General features: G+C 39.4%; 1 protein-coding gene across 2 annotated transcripts in view; it reads left to right on the top strand.

Moving 5' to 3' along the window:
• The window catches only part of GNG2 (G protein subunit gamma 2), a 136,665-nt gene that overhangs the window by 20,356 nt on the left and 95,691 nt on the right, over positions 1-20,618 (top strand). The window contains exon 2 of one of the 2 annotated variants that reach the window (XM_079913653.1): positions 627-667. The exons of the other annotated variant lie outside the window; for it this stretch is intronic. The gene's annotated coding sequence lies outside the window, so the exon portion shown is untranslated. The remainder of the gene's footprint in view (positions 1-626; positions 668-20,618) is intronic. 2 annotated transcript variants of the gene reach the window in all.

Raw genomic sequence — 20,618 nt, 5'->3', positions numbered from 1 at the left:
CACTCACACAAGGCGGAATTAGGCCGACTCTGCCCAGCATCCCAGAGATCATGAGTGGCTAAGGGTATAGGTGTTTCTACTTCTAAACAGCCTTCAGCTTTGGATGCTAACGACGTTTTTTAACCATTAACTTGTCCAACCTACCCTCTTAAAGGGTTAGATATACACGAATGGAGCCCCACCCCTGTCCCTAACACCTGGAGAAAGAGTGTATCTGGGACTTCGGTCCTGCTGGGAGCTAATCAAGTTAGGTCAGGAGGAAAGCTTGTTCTTATTCATCTCAGCGGTACACAGCCTCTGTCACCAAGAACTGTGCTTGCCCTAGGTTCCCAAGCCGACTTGGTATTTTCATGTTTTCTTTCAGGTTAGGGAAGTTCACAAAGAAAGGGACTCCTATTTTCACAAATCTGTTTCTTCAAAGAAAAAGAGTTAACAAAATGTTTGTTTATTGGCTCAGAAAGGTAGACCTGTGAGCCCCTCTGCCCCTTGAGCTATTCAGCCATCACCACCAAACCCTATTTACAGAAACATTTATTTGCTTGTTCAGCGTTTGTGTATCATGTTATTTCTCTTTTTTTTTTAAAAAAAAAAAAACCAATACATTCTCCACTCTGCTTTCTCAACAGCCAGATCTGCCAGTGAGCTTCAGGCTTTGGGAACTGAAGAGGTAAGAATTCTGAAATATTTTCTTCTAGGATCTTAAATCTAATCAGAACTTCAAGAGTTAAAGAAAAATCTTAAGCCCAGAGATGAAAGCATTTAACATGTGATGTTGATCAAAAAGAAATATTCATAGTCTTTAGCAATGTTGACATGACTTTAGGATTTAAAGGGGAAAAAAATGGCTCTCCTTAATGATAGTTAAAAATCAGATTTCTCGGGGCTTCCCTGGTGGCGCAGTGGTTGAGAGTCCACCTGCCGATGCAGGGGACACAAGTTCGTGCCCCGATCCAGGAAGATCCCACATGCTGCGGAGCGGCTGGGCCCGTGAGCCATGGCCGCTGAGCCTGCGCGTCCGGAGCCTGTGCTCCGCAATGGGAGAGGCCACAACAGTGAGAGGCCCGCATAACGCAAACAAAACAAAACAAAACAATCAGATTTCACCCATTTTCTTCTAAAAACCTGAGTTTGGAAGCCTTTGAGGTCACTGCCTTAACAAATTGTGTCTCTGTGGCACCGAACATGATTAATTGGTGGCAGCCATTGAGGATAGTGAAAGACAGATGTCAGAGTAGATTAGCCCAGAGAAGTGTAAACCCTGTTCTTAACAGATTGGTTGTAGACATTATAAGGGCTTTTTCAGCAGCAACAACAGTCACAATAAAAGGTCAATTTAATACTGGTGGGGTTTCTTCTTGAAGAAACTGACTTGGCTTTTGAAACTGAGTAAAGCCATTTGAATCTAGCTGTAGACTTGAAAGGTCACCATATTGCTGAGATAGGTGATAATGTGTTTTCTCTCCCCAACCGAGATGCAGTTTCCTTTAGTCCTGACATGGACTTCCCCCCATTTTATTTAATTTAATTTAATTTATTTATTTATAAATTTATTTATTTTTTGGCTGCGTTGGGTCTTCGTTGCTGCTCATGAGCTTTCTCTAGTTGTGGCGAGTGGGAGCTACTCTTCGTTGTGGTGCATGGGCTTCTCACTGCGGTGGCTTCTCTTGTTGTGGAGCACAGGCTCTAGGCACGTGGGCTTCAGTAGTTGTGGCATGAGGGCTCAGTAGTTGTGGCTCGTGGGTTCTAGAGCGCAGGCTCAGTGATTGTGGCGCATGGGCTTAGTTGCTCCACGGTGTGTGGGATCTTCCCAGACCAGGGCTCGAACCCATGTCCCCTGCATTGGCAGGTGGATTCTTAACCACTGCACCACCAGGGAAGTCCTCCCCCCCCTTTTAAAATTAACTTCATTCTGATAAATTTCAAGCATATACCAAATAGAGAGGATAATATAATGAACTTCTATATCCCTATCACTCAGTTTTAACAATTATAACTCATGACCAGTATTGTTTCATCTATACCTCCACCCCTTCTCTTCTTTTCCCATTGGAGCATTGGATTATATGATGATGGCTTGAATTTGGCTGTTAGATTTTTAATTGTTTATACAACTATTTAGTGGCTACAGCAAAATGCAAATAAAAAATAAAACCTGCTTTTAACCTAACTTACTTTGCTGAAGCTAGCCATTTATCCATGTACTCATTCAGCCGATATTTAGTATTTACTAGTATCAAAACCTTCTTAAGAGAAAAAATAGAGAAAAGCTAATGGAAGGGAGACCAGTAGACTTCTTGGATTTGCAAATGATGGGCTGGATATGGGAGAACTGATGAAATTGCTGATTGAAGATGAAGGAGAGGAGGACATTTAGAAAAACTCCCCGATTTGTCTATGGGAAATTCAGTGAGTGATGATAACTGGGCTACAGATACAGGAAGAGAGGAACAGATTCAGATCTGTGGAGTGGCCACATCCAGACGGATATGTCCAATAGACTGCTCATGGATGGTACAGAGCAGTGATTCTCAGTCCTGGGTGCATGTCAGAATCTCCAGGGAAGTGTTTGAAAGCACTGATATGTAAACCCTACCCAGACCACTTGAGTCAGAATCCCTTGGGGAGGGGTCTGACCATCTGTAGTTTATAAGATCTCCCCAGGTGATTACAATGTGTAGTCACGACTGAGAATCTCTGGTCTAGAGCTTATTAGAAGGAAGGCCTGTGTGTATGTGTGCTTTTAATGCCGTGTATAGCTTTTGCAACCCCATAATGAGGTTCTTTTGGCGTTAAGTACTTAATATCTTCAGGTGAGGGCTAAGCCATCCCTACACTCTACCAAATATTATTAATAATGAAGGCTTTTAAAATAAGTTTTTCATGTTCTCTGTCTGATGTTGGTGTTGATTTCTTTCATACTAATCACTGTATTTAAATGTTTCAAATCAATCCAAACAGAGTTTCTCGGTGCGGGTTGCTGACACGTTGAATGGGGCAATTCTTCCTCGTATTCTCTGGTATCCCTGTCCTTGGCTCACAAAAGGCCAGTGGCATCTTCCAGCCATTGGGGTATCCAGAGTGCCCTAAGGAGACATTGAGAACTACTGTGTCGTTACACACCTTTAAAGAGGTTGTTTGTCATGTTACTCTTACCTACAAGCATTTTTGCTTCATGCAAAATTACTGGTTTCAGTTATGCAAAGTAGTTCCTTATGTAAGTGGTCTCTGTGCTAACAAACTAAAGAAAGAAACTAAACAAAATAGACATGTAAAAGGAAATATTGTTTTGCACTGTTGGAGGGATTTTGAGCATATTTGTTCTAGTACCAAATCTATTTTTTATGTCTGTACAGAGAAGCAAATTAAACACTAGGCAAGAAATGGTCAAATATTGAGATTTAAAGCAAAATACTACTAAGGCATTATGCAAATTGAACAGCAGTGATGAAGGATGTATTCCTCTCTTGTTTGCTGCTGTAACAAATTGTAACAAACTTGGTGGATTAAAACAAATCCACCAAATACAAATATGTTATCTTACAGTTCTGCAAGTTAGGTTCTGTAGAGATCTCACTGGTCTAAAGGCAAAGTACTGACAGAGCTGTGTTCCTTTCTGGAGGCTCTAGGGAAGAATTCTAGAGTCCCCTTTCCTCCATTTTCAAAGCCAACAGCCTTCCATCTCCGTATGTCTTTCCACCATATTCATTCCTCTGAACTGAGCCAGGAAATGTTCTTTGACTTTAAGGACCCATGTGATAAGATTTGGCACACCTAGATAATACAAGATACTCTCCCCATCCCAAGGTCCTTAATTGAATCATATCTTCAAAGTCCCTTTTTCCACCTAAGTTTATATATTCACAGGTTCCAGGGATTAGGGCATGGACCTATTTGGGGGCTATTATTCTGCCTACTACAAAGTAAAAGAGATTAATTGTTCAGAAAGGTAGAAATGCCTCAGGTAGCAGAGATAGGATTATCTTACATTTCATTGTATAGAGTTGAGAAGGTTTAGGGTTCCAAGTTGATGAAGCAAGTTCTTGTCTTGACTCTGCAAAACCTGTTTGTAAATACAGGCACTGAAGGCTTTTAGTTTTCTTGGAGTATTTGGCATTGGATCAAGTGGACAGGTTGAAGTCCAATGGCTCCTTCCTTGGCCAGACTTTCTGGTACTATGGGTGTGGCCTCTGGAGAGCGTGCTGCCTTTGGCATTTCTCCAACTCTGGAGGGTTTGCCTACAGTGTGCAGGTTCCAAGGTCTTTGAATGGCACCAAAGAAATGTGAGATTTTTATTTTATGCTGTTATGTCTGCCTGTCACATTGTGCTTTATTTATTAGGCTCTAACATGTGGAAGTTGGAGGAAAAAATAACATAATATTTTAGAACTTTACTGTAGTGGTATTTATTATAGCTAATTTCTAAGTATGGTTTAATTTCCACCATACATTAGGTAAGTCATCCCCACAAAGTAAGAAACCATTGCTCACCTAGTGAATGAAATGGATCACTGGGTTATTTTTTAAAAACCATCTCCAGGGTAGAATATAGCCAGAATTTTTAAAAATTTTATTTATATTTTATTTATTTATTTTTGGCTGCATTAGGTCTTCGTTGCTGCCCGCGGGCTTTCTCTAGTTGCGGTGAGCAGGGGGTACTCTGCGTTGCGGTGCATGGGCTTCTCATTGCGGTGGCTTCACTTGTGGTGGAGCATGGGCTTTAGGTGCACGGGCTTCAGTAGTTGTGGCACACGGGCTCAGTAGTTGTGGCTCGTGGGCTCTAGAACGCAGGCTCAGTAGTTGTGGCGCACGGGCTTAGTTGTTCCGTGGCATGTGGGATCTTCCCAGACCAGGCCTTGAACCCGTGTCCCCTGCATTGGCAGGCGGATTCTCAACCACGGTGCCACCAGGGAGGTCCCTAGCCAGAGATTTTTGATGGAGATTTTAAATGTTGCAGCTATTTTTGTAGCGAGTCCCCTTTTTATCCACTTCAAGACAGGTCAGCAATACAGATCTGAAGGCCACACTTAGGGCTAGCTGTAGAGTAACGAACCATCCTGATTTGTCCAAGACTGGGAGGTTACCTGGGACTTGGGAGCTTCAGTGCTAAAACTCCTAGAGTTCTGGGTAATTTGGGACAGTTGGGCGCCTAGCTGTCTAAAAACAGCTCTAGTGGAGAGTGACTGTCATGCCGATGAATTGTGAAAATAGAAAATCTGATTGAATGAAATAATGACAGTAACCTCAAGGGTTTGGGCTGAGGGTAAGGGTGAATCTAACTCTGGAAAAATCTGTATCCACATATACATGTTTGCCCGAAACCAACTCAGAAGAACCAGCAACATTTATAAAATGTTATTAGATTTCATGGCCCACTCTTTTAATTCCCCAGTGTTACTGGCTTCTCTGATGATCACAGCTTTGATAGCTTTCTTATTGAGGTGACCACAGAACCTCATTGGATCTTTTTCAGCATGTCAGCATGTATGGAAATTACAAGTTTGCCAAAGCAGCATGGTGCTCTCTTCGTTTGAATCCTGCCTTTTGTATAACAAAATTGAACTTTTTCCCTCTAAGAGACAGCACAGAATGTTCAAGAATAGATAAGTACTAGGAATACTATCTTGATGCCCAAGGGGAGGGGATTGGAGAGGATCATGTCTTGGAGTCTTATCCAGCTCTAAGACATCGGTGCTCTCTGACTCCCAGTGGTAGAGCATGAGCTACTTACCCTGATGTAAGTAATTGGCTGCATCTGGGTGAAGATTCTTACTCAGCCCTTCCTCCATGCTTCCATAACGCTCTGCCCTGCCCTCACCCACAGCAAAGCCAGACCAGGAAAACAGGAATACAGAAGGAGCCTCATTTCTTACATTTCTGTGACCTTCATTTGGAGATTTTTATTCTCTAAGCCACTGGGACAAAGAGTTTGTAAGTGTACTTGGAAGGGCAGTACATTATCTTCCCTAGAACAGGCTTTGACTTTGAGGAGCTGGCAATATATATTTTTTTTAATGTGTGTTTTCTGTCTTCTAAAATGTTCTAGTTGGTAGGTACAAGGAATTCTCTTTCAATTGTTTTTTTTTTTCTTCCAAAAAAAAGATTGAACACTATCAGTCTTGGAGCTAAGATCTGGGTTTCTGATGAGGATAGATTGTGAGTTATTCTGATATTCTTGTCAATCCCTTTTTGGGGTTCCTTCCTTCTAAGACTCTCAATCCTGCCTGGTTTCATTTTGTTAAGACTAGCTTCCTTTCAGCTTTGAGCCTCAGCTGTTTTGTTTTTTTTTGTGAATCAAACAAGCTCCAGAAGAAATGAAAGGAGATGAAATCCTTATGCTGTTGTTTAAACTCAGCTTCTTTTATTCCTTTCCAAAGAGAAATTACAGAGTAAATGTAAATAGGAGATCCAAATGATCCAAGCTACTCTGGTGCAGGGTTTCTTTGGGAGTAATAGAAATGTCTTGGAACTAGATAGGGATGATGGCTACGTGACATCGTAAATGTACGAAATGCTGTTGAATTGTACACTTTAAAGTGGTTAATGATTAATTTTATGTTTTGTGAATTTTACCTCAAAAAGAAATGTTGAACTTCAAGAGGAAGAAAAAAAAAGACTGTTTCTCCCTACCTTCAAATTCTGGAGGAAGTCTCATCCATTTTAATACACTCATGTTTTTAAATTTCTAGACCAAAATTGTTGTTCATCCTGTCCCATTACTGGGAGAAGATATTTGGACTTAAAAGTGTCTGTCAGGCAGAACCGATCAGGAAATTCATAGAGTTAAGACACTAGTTGTTAGTATTAAGATGCATGGTTTTTGTTACTGGATTATAAACTGCCCTATAATTTGCAAAGCTGATTGCAATAAAAAAATTTTTTTAAAGTTTAACAATTTAAAACACTGGACTTTTTTCCACCTCTCACGGGATAGAAGTTATATCAACTAGGTTAGAAAGTTTTTTAATATCCTATAGTAGCGGACTGCGATTGGGTATGACAAAACAGGAAGAGTCCAGATGTGGTAACTTTAATGAAATGTGAGCATGGTAAAAAATTTTGTATATAGAAATGTCTTTTATTAAAATATCTCCTTGGACATTCCCAAGGGCTACCACCTGATCAAAGTCTGACGGGCACTTATTTTAAGGGATGACTGCCTAGGGTTTCACACATAATCATTGGTTTAATGGTGAAACTTTAAGGTTTTTAATTACTTCTAGATTTAGAGACAACTTTTTTGGCCTTTTGCAGAGATGTAACTAGGCAACCAGTATAGCATTTAACTGGTGCACAGCATCCAAACTTCATAGCCATTGCATCATTTTTTAAATGCTGTTTAAATCTGTCTTTTAGCTTTGGCATATGCTGCCATGTAACCTTTAATTTCTTAGAAAATATCATGCAAACCCCCAGCTGTAAGATAGTATGGTTCCTAGAACCCCAGCATGCTCTGTGTGATGTTAATCAGTGTGCTTACAAGAACAGTGGTAATAGAGTCGAGAGGTAGCCCAATGTACCGTGTTTTATGATTGGGCGTTAAGAAGGTAGGTTTCAGTTTTGGTGTGTGAAGGTGTAAGAGTTTAAAACCATATCCTCAGCAGGTGGTAATGAGCATTTCTCACAATGTGATTCATGGAAAATGTACATTCACAGAGATGAGAGGTGGCCTTTATTCTAGTCAAGTTGATTTTACTTTGCTGGATAGGTGGTAACTAGAAATGCCTACTTTGATTAATAAGCCAGAATGTATTGAAAGCTTTTTAAGTGTCAGACACTATTCTAGGTATATACCATATTCCTTTTCTGTGATAACTAAGCTTTTAATTTTTTAATTAGTTTTTTTAATTATGAAAGGAATGTATATGTGAGATTTTTAAAAATTCAAGTAGTAGACACAGGAATAAATGAAAAAGAGAAGTTTCTTTCCAAACATCAACTCCTAGCCCACTCCCTAGAGATAACCACTGTTAATAGTATCGTGTGTGCCCTCCAGAAATTTTCCATCTCCTGGTTAATCTGTATTGAAATGTGAGTATGAAGAGTGCCATTAAACCGTCTGTTCATAAATTTCTCTTCTGGACCAAATCTCTTCATTTTGAGACACCATTTGATGCTTTTTTTTGAAATGTGCTTTTTTAAAACTGAAAGAGTAAAAATGTCAGAACCAAAATGATGCCAACAGAGGGCTGGTGGTAGGGAGGGTGACAACTGAAGACTGTTACTGTGAATTCTAGCCTCTGTAAGATTTACATACAGAATGTAAGTAATAAACCTTAAGGTAGTTCTTCATCATTTTCAAAGTCATCTGGAGTACGTTACCTCCCTTCATCCTTTTGATGACCCTGTGACACAGAAGTTGTTTATTTTACAAAGGAGGAAGCTGTGGTTCCCAGAGGTTAGGTAACTTGCCCATGAACACAGCTGACGAGTGACAGGATTGGGACGAGAATCGAGGCTTTTCCAAGTTTTAGCCTTGAACCAGACCACACTGGCAACCATGAGGAAGAGAGGGGCTCGGTGACACCATTGTGGTCCCTGCAGTGGGAGGCTGGAAGTGAAGGGGAGGCTTGCAGTCTGAAGATCCAGTTAGAAGTTGTTCTGACTCTGCTCCTTGGACAAGTTGTTTAATGCAGTCCGTATGCCCTCCTCACAGTTTCCTCACTGGCTATGTCTATTCCTGTTCTGTTTGTTTGGGTGGTACTGGCCAGAGGGTTGGGGACTTGACCCAAGCTGGGGATGCCATAGTATTTCATCACCATGCTACAGGAGTTGGTCTGAAGGGTGGGCATGCAACCCAGCAAGGGACAATAGATTCTTTCTCTGGAATTTTCCAACTCAAGTTGAGGGAGGAGAGGTCCTATCCTTTCTAGTCTCAAGGTAGTAAGAATCATGTAAGGCCATGTTTCAGTCTGTTGAGAGAGTAAAGTCTGACTCACAAAGGGGGAGCAAAAGAGAGAGAGAGACAGAGTGATAAAGAGAAGGAAAGAGATAGCCCAGTGAGAATTGGAGTCCATCAATCCAGTTGATGTGAGCCAATATATTCCCATTTTTTACCTAACCTAAGTCAAGTTGCTACTAAAGGAATCCTGTGTGATATCTTCGGGCCTTAGTTTCCTCATCTGTAAAATGGGGGTTTTAATATTTTCCCTGAAGTACTGTATATCTGAACTACTGTAAAGATGAGTTGAGATAATGAATAGGAAAGTACTTTGTACATTGTAAAACACTGTACAAATGCAAGATGATATTATTCATTAATATGTTGCATTGAACTAGGAAAAGTTGAAAGAATGAAATTACCACTCATTTGGAAAATAGGAAGTGAGAGCTTTGCAAGAGCCATCTGGTATTGTGCCGAAGTCAATGGAAGCTGCCAGATTTTCTTTGGGGATCCCCTTTCATACACTCTTAAGTTCTAATAGAGACCCATCATAAATACAGGGATAGATCTTACCTCACTGGCTCAGGTTAATTCAATGAGTTTCCTTTTTCTATCTCCCGTCCTAATCTATGGTAAACATACACACAATAACAGAAACCAAACAAAAATAAACACATCATATTAATATTTCAACATTTTAGCTTTTTCACTTAAAAGAACTTTACGGATTTATAAATGACATTTTGGCATCATCAAAGAAAATCAACCTTAAAGTGGCTATTCTATTTTTAGTACTTCATTTGGGAATGATACAGTTGAGGCGATTCTTGGGATGGGAGGTTAGCTATTTTGGGCTTAGATAGGATCAAAATCCATCTTTTACCTTCAGGGACTTACATCTTTGATATATAAACTATAAGTAATCAAAATCTACTTGAAATTACATCTTATGCATGACACAGGAAGCATCACTTCACTTCTACAGCATTTTTCACTATATATGATAATATCTCTCAGTGAGAGAAAACAGATGGCACAGAACAAATTTGTTCTCTTTCTTAGATTTGCCATTTAGGCAGTTTTTATTGTAGCAAACATATCTTTCTTTAAATTTGATCATTAAAGCCAAAAAAAAAAGTGGTTTAAAGTCTCAATCTAAGTAGAATAGCATGTGCAAAAAGGTCAAAGTCACCATGGAAACATGGTCTGTAAGCATAAAGAAGCATGATATAGCAACCTGAATGTCTTACATGTCTCACATTTTAAAATCTGAGAAATATATCCACCACTTTCACTGTTCTTGCAAATCTAAACCTTTGCCTTACAAAATCACCAAGGCAGGAAGGTTGAATCAGTGCTGTTTGACCACCCCACTCCACACCTCACCTAGCCATTGTTTATCTTTGTCTGGGCTTGATATCAACCCCATGAATGTCAGTGTTTTCATATAAATTGAGGACTTGCAATAAGTTCATTTTCTGAATAAGCATGCTCTTAACCCTCAGAAAATGTCAACTGTACTGAAAACAGTTGGCATCCTCAAATCAATTAATTTTAGGAGAGCTTAATAAAGAGAATATTTACAAGGACATGAGCAGAGTATAGGGAAACTGCAAGGGAGAGTGTACCTTTTCAGGGCTCCTTTACTACCCGTAGACTGGAAAGGATGAGGGCTGGGAGAAGAGAATCCTGCTGAGTGGAGCTGTGACCTCCAGGAAAGGGCTGTAGCCAGCTTATAATGACCCTGCAGGCAGGGATGCCAGGAAACGAATACCCTGAAATGCTTCTCCTCTTTCCTTCTATCTGCTTATGCTCCCCATTGACCAAACCTAACTGGAAGACAAGGAAGCCTGCCTCTGAGTCTGTAGTTCAGTCTCCTAGGGTGTAGAGCCGGGTAGAACAGGATGGAGAATGGGTTTGGAGGGGCAAATGAAAGGTATCCAGCACAGTTAACCTTCATTGTGAAAGTCTTGCATGAAAGAAATAGTACCCCTTTCTCTCCCAAATCTAGCTGTCTTATCAAAAAGAAAAAAATTGTTTTAACCAACTTTCACTTTTTCATTAATTGTATTTAATCAAGTTCATGGTCCATATTATTCAAATGGACCCAAATGCGATTGGTAGCATTTGGAGAACATTCCCTTGTTTGTGTGATGAAGCACGATCTGGAGGAGGTACAGAGGTGACGAAACCACCCTCGTGCTTGTCCTGCTCAGACTTGGATGGCAACCTAGACTTGAAGTTCAAGTTTAGGGGAAGGGGTGGTAAAAAGTAATTAGATACCTCAGAGCAACTCTGAATAGTCCACATTTGTGGGCCTCCCGTAATCAAAGGAATGACTATTGTCCCAGAGAAGTACAATGTCCACTTCTGGTGGGTTGAGTAGCCAGTTTTTGGTTTTGTCCAGCTTGCTTTTAATCTCAGACAAATTATTTTCACTCCTTTGACCTAGGCACCGGGATTACTTGCCTTGATCTAATCCAGATTAACTACTTTGATCCACTGAGAATGAATCAATCAATTGAATCAGATAAATCCCCATAATTAGAGAGGCATTTGTGGCAACATAAAATGATAGGCAAAAGAAAACAAACTTGGAATACCACGCTAAAGCATAAACTTCTGTGGACCAGAAAATTCCCTGACTTGGGAAATGCTGGGACCCAAGGATTCCAGAAGAGTTGGGTCTATAACAGAAGCAGTGAGAGGCAGTGTGGTGTAGTGAAAAGGGCATGGCCTTTGAGATCTCAGCCTGGTACTGACTGTGACCATCTTGGCAAATTTCTGTGCTTTCTCAATCTCAAATTTCCTTGTGTGTAAAAAGAGAGTCATTTAACTTGTTACAAAATTAATTGAAACCATATATGCAAAATAAAGGCAGTGTTTTCCACATATTCAAACACTTTTTGGGGGGAGGTATACTTACTTTTTAAAAAACAGTGTTTCTTTACAGCTCTATTGAGATATAATTGACATAAAATATAATGGACATACAATAAATGATATGTATATGAAGTTGATGAATATTGGCTGCATACATCCGTGACAGCATAGCCACAATCAAAATAATGAACAAACCCATCCAAAGGTTTCCTCACGCCCAGTAACAGTCTCTTCTTCCCCTTTCCCATCTTCAGACAACCACTGATCTGCTCTCTGTCAGTCTAGAAGAGTTTGCATTTTCTAGGGGTTTATGTAAATGCAGTTATATATTAGGTATTCACTTTTGTCTGGCTTCTTTTGCTCAGCAGAATTACATGGAGATGCCTCCATGGTGTATGTATCAATATGTTATTCCTTTTATTACCGAGTAGTATTCTAGACTATTGGTATGCCACAATTTGTTTATCTGCTCACCTATTGAAGGATATTACTCAATTATGTTTTAATTCTGTTTCCCTTCTTCTTCCCTCACTAATAGTATAAGAAAAAAAATTTCTTATCCGTGTTACCACAGCTGATATTTCTAGTAACAATCTCTAGGAATAGCGTGGTTTACAAGAATGGGGTATAAATGCAGGTATCACAGTAACTGTCTCTTAGTCTGGGGCTTAGGTTGAGTTTCTGAGCTGAGGGCCATTTCCTTCTGCTTTCTAGACTTTCTTTTGTTCTTTATCATTAATGATCAAGCCAAATGCCCATCGACTGACGAATGGATAAAATTATGGTATATCTATACAATGGAATATTATTTGCCATAAAAAGGAAGTACTGATTCAATATTACAATGTGGATGAACCTTGAAAACATTATCCTAAGTGAAAGAAACCAGGCACAACAGGCTATGTGATATATGGTTCCATTTATTGAAATGTCCAGAACAGGAAAATCCATAGAAATAAGGAGTAGATTTATGGTTGCAGGAGCTGGGTGGAGTGGGGAGGGGAAAATGGGGAGTGACTGCTAAAAACTATGGATTTTCTTTTTGGGGTGATGAAAATGCTCTGGAATTCAATAATGGTGATGGACGCACAATTTTTTTTTTTTTTTTTGTGGTACGCGGGCCTCTCACTGTTGTGGCCTCTCCCATTGCGGAGCACAGGCTCCGGATGCGCAGGCCCAGAGGCCATGGGTCATGGGCCCAGCCACTCCGCGGCATGTGGGATCCTCCCGGACCGGGGCACAAACCCGTGTCCCCTGCATCAGCAGGCGGACTCTCAACCACTGTGCCACCAGGGAAGCCCCTGGATGCACAATTTTGAATTTTCTAAAAGTCACTGAATTGTGTATACTTTAAAAGGGTAAAATTTTATGTGCATTATATTTCAATAAAGCCCATATTTAAAAAAGCAATCTGTGCACCTTTGCTTAGGGAAAAGCATTCAAGGACAGCAATTAATTTAATTTCCCATTTTTCATTTGCTAAAGAGAAAACTTAGAGCCTCGTTGATTATGCTGCACCTGCATTTCCAGGTCATGAGCACAAAATGGAACTTTCTAGCATGAGGAAGTAAACATGTCGCATCTGTAAATAACTCATATTTGGGGAGGTAGTTTGGCATCATATTGTTTTGGTTTACTTGAGACGATGAAGGGCCTGTACCACTTTAACTTTTTTGTCTTTTCCTTTCCTTTTAAAAATAATGTGCATTCAGATTGTCTAATCACTCTTTCCTCTAGCCTTAGTTAACCATCTACAGGATATCCTGTCAGTAAAGCATCTTAGCTAAATCAGATTATTTACCAAACTCCTAACAGCAGTAGACAGAACAGAGTAAAGTAGACGTCCAAATATTCAAAATAATCCTTGGGAAAGGAAAGAAGCCAGTAGCTTAGAATTAGTAGTGATTCAATTAGAGGAACAACTTTGGTTTCCAACAGCTGTGGAGGATGAGAGTAAGGACAGACTTCCTCCCTTTCTAATTTTCTTCCTTCACCTGGTGAAACACTGCCTTATATAGAAGGCTTTTAGCTGCTCCACTGCAGTGAATCAGGACCAACATTGTAATATCTGGAAACAGAGCACCATCTGGTCTACTCCCAATAAATCAGTATTTCATAGGTACTCACAATTTGTAACCGAGAAAAAGCATTTTTTCCCCCTGCTTTTGAAAATCTTACCAGCCAAGGTTTGAGTTTTGGTGTCATTTAGTTTAAATCATAAAGTGGATGAAAAGGATAACCTGGGGTGAAAGTAAAACCCATGTAACTCTACCCAGAAATGTTACCTTTGTTTTGTGCTGCAACTTAACAAATATAGTTTTCCCAAGGTGACTTGAAAAATTGTATGTCTGTGTGTGTGTTCATCTTGGATTTTTCTGTTATACTCTCTCCGGCTTCTGGTACACTACAAAAAAATTGCATGGGAGAAATTTCCACTTTACCCTGGCCCTGGAAGAACATGGCTTCCAGGGTTGTTCCTTTGAGTATTACTCTAAAATATATCCATTCATTTATATATTAAGCACTTACAATGCAAAGCATACCTGCAAGATGGTTAAGTGACTTCTCCAGTACTAGGATAGGCTTTGTAGGCACAAGCAGGCATTGCCCTAGATTCTTTCTGTGTGTGCACACGTGTGTGTGAGTGAAACATACCATACATCCAAAGAATATATGCATGTATACACACATATATATATACACGAAAGACTGTTAGTAAAACAAACATACATACATTCCCTGTCTTTTTTCCCTCTAGCTTTATTGATGAGTACCACTTTTTTAATATTTATTTTATTGATTGATTGATTTAAAAAATTTTTGGCCGTGATGGGCCTTAGTTCCAGCACTCGGGATATTCATTGCAGTGCGCAGACTTCTCTCTAGTTGTGGCATGCTGGCTTTCTCTCTCTAGTTGAGGTGCAGGGGCTTAGGTGTCCAGCAGCATGTGGAATCTTAGTTCTCCGACCAGGGATCGAACCTGCATCCCCTGCACTGGAAGGCGGGCGATTCCTTACCACTGGACCACCGGGGAAGCCCCATGATGAGTACCACTGTTAAAGACTCCTGTTTGCTTCTCCCAGACCCACTCCTCCTTCTGCCTCTTCCTATAAAGCTGTAATCTGGACTTTTTATTTGTCATTTCCCTGCTTTTTCTTAAATTGTTTAGTGTCACCTCTTTTGGAAATGGAATCGTACTTTATCTCTGGCTTAGATTTTTACCTAACATTTTATTTTGAGATTACCTAGGTGGATGTGTGCAGCTAAAGTTCACTCATTTTCACTGCTGTCTAGTATTAACTAGTACATCAGTATTCTTCTTCCTCTGTGTGAAATATACCATACTTTATTTATCCATTCTACCCATTTGGGGCATTTGGGTTGCTTCGAGCTTTTTGCTGTCGTGAAAATGCTGCACAGTACACTCTGTACATGTGTCCTAGTCCTATCCAGGAGTTTTTCTAGGACATATACTTTGGCATTCAGTTGCTAGGTCATAGAATATGCAATGCTCAACTTTATTAGGTAATGCCAAGTTGTTTGAAAGTGATTACATCAATTTACTCTTCATTAGCAGTGTAAAAGTGGTCCTCTTGCTGCACCTGTCAATACTTAATGTTCTCTGAATCTTTGTTTTTCCTAATCTTACTGCAAATTCTGAAATTTGTTTTAGGTAACAAATAATTGGTTGGGTTTTTATTTTGAACCATCTTGTTGAAAGAGACAAGGAAATAAATTGGTTTTTGCTCACTACATTCGATAAAGTTAAATGGACCATTGCTATAGATGCTGCCCCTAGATATATTTTCAGGTAATAGCCAGCCTGAGAGTCTTGTTTCTTTTCTGTTTTTTCTTTACATTTTTATTTATTAGATATGTTTAATTTGCAAAATTTTTAACAAGTAAACCAGTGCAAAGATGTATGAAGAAGTTGTTCATTTCTCCTTTCCTCCCTTACCCGCCCCCCCCAAGCAGGTTACCAGTGTTAATGCTTGGGGTGTATCAGTCTACATTTTTTTCATGCTCATAAATATGTAAAAATTTATGTTATATTGTGATTTATGAGACTGCCATTTTATTAGATCAAAAAGAGTTGAATATCAGCAATTTTGTACAGTTCAATCACACATATCCTATCTTTGAGGATTTTTCAAATGTAAGCGTTCCCATGCAGCTATGTTTTCATGATAAATGTCACAGACATTCACCCAGCTCATAGGTTTGGCTGTAACTCACTCATGTTAATGATTGCATTGTGTTCACTCCACTGACCCCTGTGGAGAGAAATTAACATTGTCTCTCTTGGTTGTGCTTGTGTTTCCCGTAACTAACCTCTCCTTATATACCAGTGCTTCACTCTGGTTGAATCCCAAAAGTGGGGAAGGGGAGGGGACAAGGGGTTGAGTCAAAGGACACATGCATCTCAAATTTTAAAGTATGTTGCCAGATTTCTTTCCAAAAACATACCAGTTCAGGCTTCCATTAGCAAGTGTGAGATGGCTTGTTTTCTATGTTGTAGTCATCATTGAGTATTGTTACTCTACTACGTGAAAAATGGTATATTCTATTTTCACTTATATTCCCTTGAATTTTGGTAAGGTTGAGCATATTTTCACGTTTTATTGTTCTTTTGCATTTCTTCTGTGAATTGTTTTCATATCCTTTTCTCATGCCTCTTGAAGGTGATTTGACGCCTCAATTTGTAGGGAGCTCTTAGTTTATTAATGATAGTAATATTTTGTTTGTTCTACATGATACAGTTCTATATTTCCCAGTCTACTATTTGTCTTTGATTTTGTTTATATTCTCTTTTGCCATACAAACTTTTTTTATATTGGGCTGGCCAAAAAGTTCATTTGGGTTTTTCTGTAAGGTATGAACTTTTGGGCCAACCCAATATTTAGTCACATATATCTATCTTTTCCTTTATGGTTTCTCTCTTAGGAAGGCTTCATCTATCCAAACCAGTATACTTTTAACTCTTCTTCTAATATTTTGATTGATTTATTTTAAAAATACATATATTAAATTCATCTAGAATATATTTTGTATATGGTATGAGATATGAATGTAAATTTATGTTCTTTCAAATGTATAACCAGTTTGATGACACCATGTACTTTATCTGTGAATTGAGATGCTGCCTTAGTCATATATTGTTCCACATATACTTCTATCAATTTCTATACCTTGTATTATATTTCCTGAGTCTATTTTCCATTCCTGTATCAATATGATACTATCTTGATTATAGTAGTTATAGTTTAGGTTTTAGTATATAGAAAAGCAACTGAGTCCCATTTTACTCTTCTTTTAAAATATTTCTTGGTGTTGTTTGGCATTTTTTCCCAATAAATTTTAGACTCATTTTGTTACAATCTAAAATCTCAGTGGAGATTCTGATTAAAACTGCATTAAAATTATATATTAGGGCTTCCCTGGTGGCGCAGTGGTTGAGAGTCCACCTGCCGATGCAGGGAACACGGGTTCATGCACCGGTCCGGGAAGATCCCACATGCCATGGAGCGGCTGCGCCCGTGAGCCATGGCCGCTAAGCCTGCACGTCCGGAGCCTGTGCTCCGCAATGGGAGAGCCACAACAGTGAGAGACCCGTGTACCGAAAAAAAAAATTATATATTAATTTGGAAAGGATCAACTTTTTTACATTCAGTTTTTTCCATCCAGGAAGTCTCTCTGTTCAAGTCTTGTTTTATATCTTTTAAAAACACTTTATAATGGTTTTCAAATAAATACTGAGCTTTCTTTTAAAATGTATTCTTCAGTATATAAGAGTTTTTGTTTTCTTTCGGAATTGGAAATTTGGTTAAATGGCTAGATAAAAGATAAATATAAATTGCTTTCCTTCTCTTACGGGTAAAACTTGTTCTCAGGCTAAAATACAGAAGAGTCCCTAGGTCCCGTCCCCCGGGACAGATGTGATAAGCTGACTTAAAGACTGTTAAAGAAGAGCTTTGTGGGCCTTCCCTGGTGCTGCAGTGGTTAAGAGTCTGTCTGCCAATGCAGGGGGCACGGGTTTGATCCCTGGCCCAGGAAGATCCCATATGCTGCGGAACAACTAAGCCTGTGCGCCACAACTACTGAGCCTGCGCTCTAGAGCCCACAAGCCGCAACTGCTCAGCACATGTGCCACAACTACTGAAGCCCGCGCGCCTAGAGCCCATGCTCTGCAACAAGAGAACCCATGACAATGGGAAGACCGCACACTGCAACGAAGAGTAGCCCCTGCTCACCACAGCTAGAGAAAGACTGCACATAGCCACAAAGACCCAGCACGGCCAAAAAAGGAAAAAGCTCTGTGCTACTTGACCTCATTGCAACTTTGCTAACGTGGGGCAGGCGAAGGCTACACTCTGAGCTTTGTGTCTTTAGGCATGTCATTTCTTCTCTTAGTTCTGGATTAGACATGACTTATTTAAAGGTGGGATCTTAGAAGAAATTAATTACTATATTTACATTTTAGTTTTCTTTGAAGCATAATTTTATCTGTATAGAGGCTTATTTGAAGATAAAACTTCAAGATATGAAATAGATGAGGAATATTACTTATTGGAAATGATTTATCATCTGTTTAAAAAATATCTATGGTGCTCCGGTATTTACTTTTAAAGACTAGAATTTACAAGTAGAAATATTTTTACCTCTTGGAAACCAATAGCCTAAGTAGCAGTGTAGACAGCCTTCTTCATATTAACCCCATTAAAATGCCAATGAAAATGTCTCAAGCAAACATCTTTAATAGCATAACCTCAGTATTCAAAAAGCAAATCAAAGAATAATTTTCAAAATAACCCAACTAAATTTTAAATGTTGCAATTCCAAAGAACAAAATTACAAAAGAACAATAAACTTTAAAATTGTCTGATACAGAACAACCAAAAAGTCTCAGAGTTCAAAAAATGTCTCAAATAGGGACTTCCCTGGTGGCACAGTGGTTAAGAATCCACCTGCCAATGCAGGGGACACGGGTACAAGCCCTGGTCCAGGAAGATCCCACATGCCTCAGAGCAACTAAGCCCGTGCACTACAACTACTGAGCCTGCACTCTAGAGCCTGTGAGCTACAGCTACTGAGCCCATGTGCCACAACTACTGAAGTTTGCGCACCTAGAGCCCATGCTCCGCAGCAAGAGAGGCCACCGCGCTGAGAAGCCCGCACACTGCAATGAAGAGTAACCCCTGCTCACCGCAACTAGAGAAAGCCCATGCACAGCAACAAAGGCCCAACGCAGCCAAAAACAAATAAATAAGTAAATAAAAAAAAATTTGTAAAAGAAGAAAAGATGACTCAAATATACTCTAAATGATAAGAAAGATGATATAAGGCCATGAAGCAAAAGCCATGTAGTGAAATTGCAATACCATAAATAAGGACATTTCTAGAAGTAGTGAAGAGTTTACATTGATAACTGCTAAATAGTTAATTAGGGTAGTATGCTTATTAACTACTGAATGAAATCCAAAATTAGATGGCTTAAGTAAACGTGTATAAATAGTGGTGGATCAAAATGACTCATTTCTAGAAAACTGAGCATAGTATTTTAACTTAAAAATAATAGAGTAAGTACTTGAGCCAATAAAATAAATAAATTTTGAAGAATCAACAATTTAAGGTAAAAGTGTTTTCAGAATTGATTAAACACTTGGTCTATAAATGGAAATGAACACCCAGAGAAAGATATCAAGATATTTACTACTTATAACATCTTCAGTCTTTAGTGAGGAAGAAATTTTAAAACATCTGGAAAGAAAGTCCAGATAATATTCAAATAATGATTTCAGATGCAACCACAATTGAGACCATGAACTCCCCAAGGAAATGAAACAACATCTGTAGCTCTTTTTAAGAAAAAAAAAAAAAGATCCGGGCAAGATGTCGTTCATTTGGGAAAGCGTAAAGAAAGATTTTCACATATCCTACCAACCCCAAATTGTCACTGACAGTTTGGATCCAAAACAAGAACTTCTTCATATTGTGGCTGCCTTAACCCAAGATGGGAGACTAAAAACATCAACTAGGAGGGATCAATGCTTCTGACCATATCATCCCATTTCAGAATGGGATTGTGATCTAAAATGTAAAAGGAAGAGAGGAAGGGAACTAATATTTAGGGAGCAACTGCTGTGTATCAAGTTCTTTACTATACATTGTTTCATTTAATCTTCAAAAAACCCTAATGGTATGATCCCCTGGTTTCAGATGAAAAAACAGTCTCAGAGAAGTTAAGGAACTCCCTTTGGTAAGTAGTAGAGTTAGAATTTGAATTCATGTCTTTCTGAACCCCCAAGAAAAGTAGAAGTTTCAGAATAACAGTCCAAAAACTAAGAATTAGATAAGATAGGGAAGAGCTGAAGCCAATAACTCATATATATTTTTTACTCATATAAAAAAAGAAAAAGCCTAAGGATATGATGTTTATTATCATGGCTATAACTAGAAAACAACAGAAAAATGAATTTGATGATTGTTGACATGGTTGTGTGTGTGTTGGTGTACAGATTTAAGTGAAAATAGTTTTACTCAGTGTTTTCTTCTGAACATATTTCAAAAGAAAGGAGAGGGCTTCCCTGGTGGTGCAGTGGTTGGGGGTCTGCCTGCCGATGCAGGGGACGCGGGTTCGTGCCCCGGTCCGGGAGGATCCCACATGCCGCGGAGCGGCTGGGCCCGTGAGCCGTGGCCGCTGGGCCTGCGCGTCCGGGGCCTGTGCTCCACAGAGGGAGAGGCCACAACAGTGAGAGGCCCGCGTACCGCAAAAAAAAAATAAAATAAAATAAGAAAGGAGAAAGGAGTATATATACAGTGTTTAATTAATACCAATGGCATGTATTAAGCGTAA

This window comes from Stenella coeruleoalba (genome assembly GCF_951394435.1).
Source record: "Stenella coeruleoalba genome assembly, chromosome: 2".
NCBI classification, from domain to species: Eukaryota; Metazoa; Chordata; class Mammalia; order Artiodactyla; family Delphinidae; genus Stenella; species Stenella coeruleoalba.
Note: the sequence above shows the minus strand (reverse complement) of the source record. Positions and strands in the feature narration are given on the sequence as shown.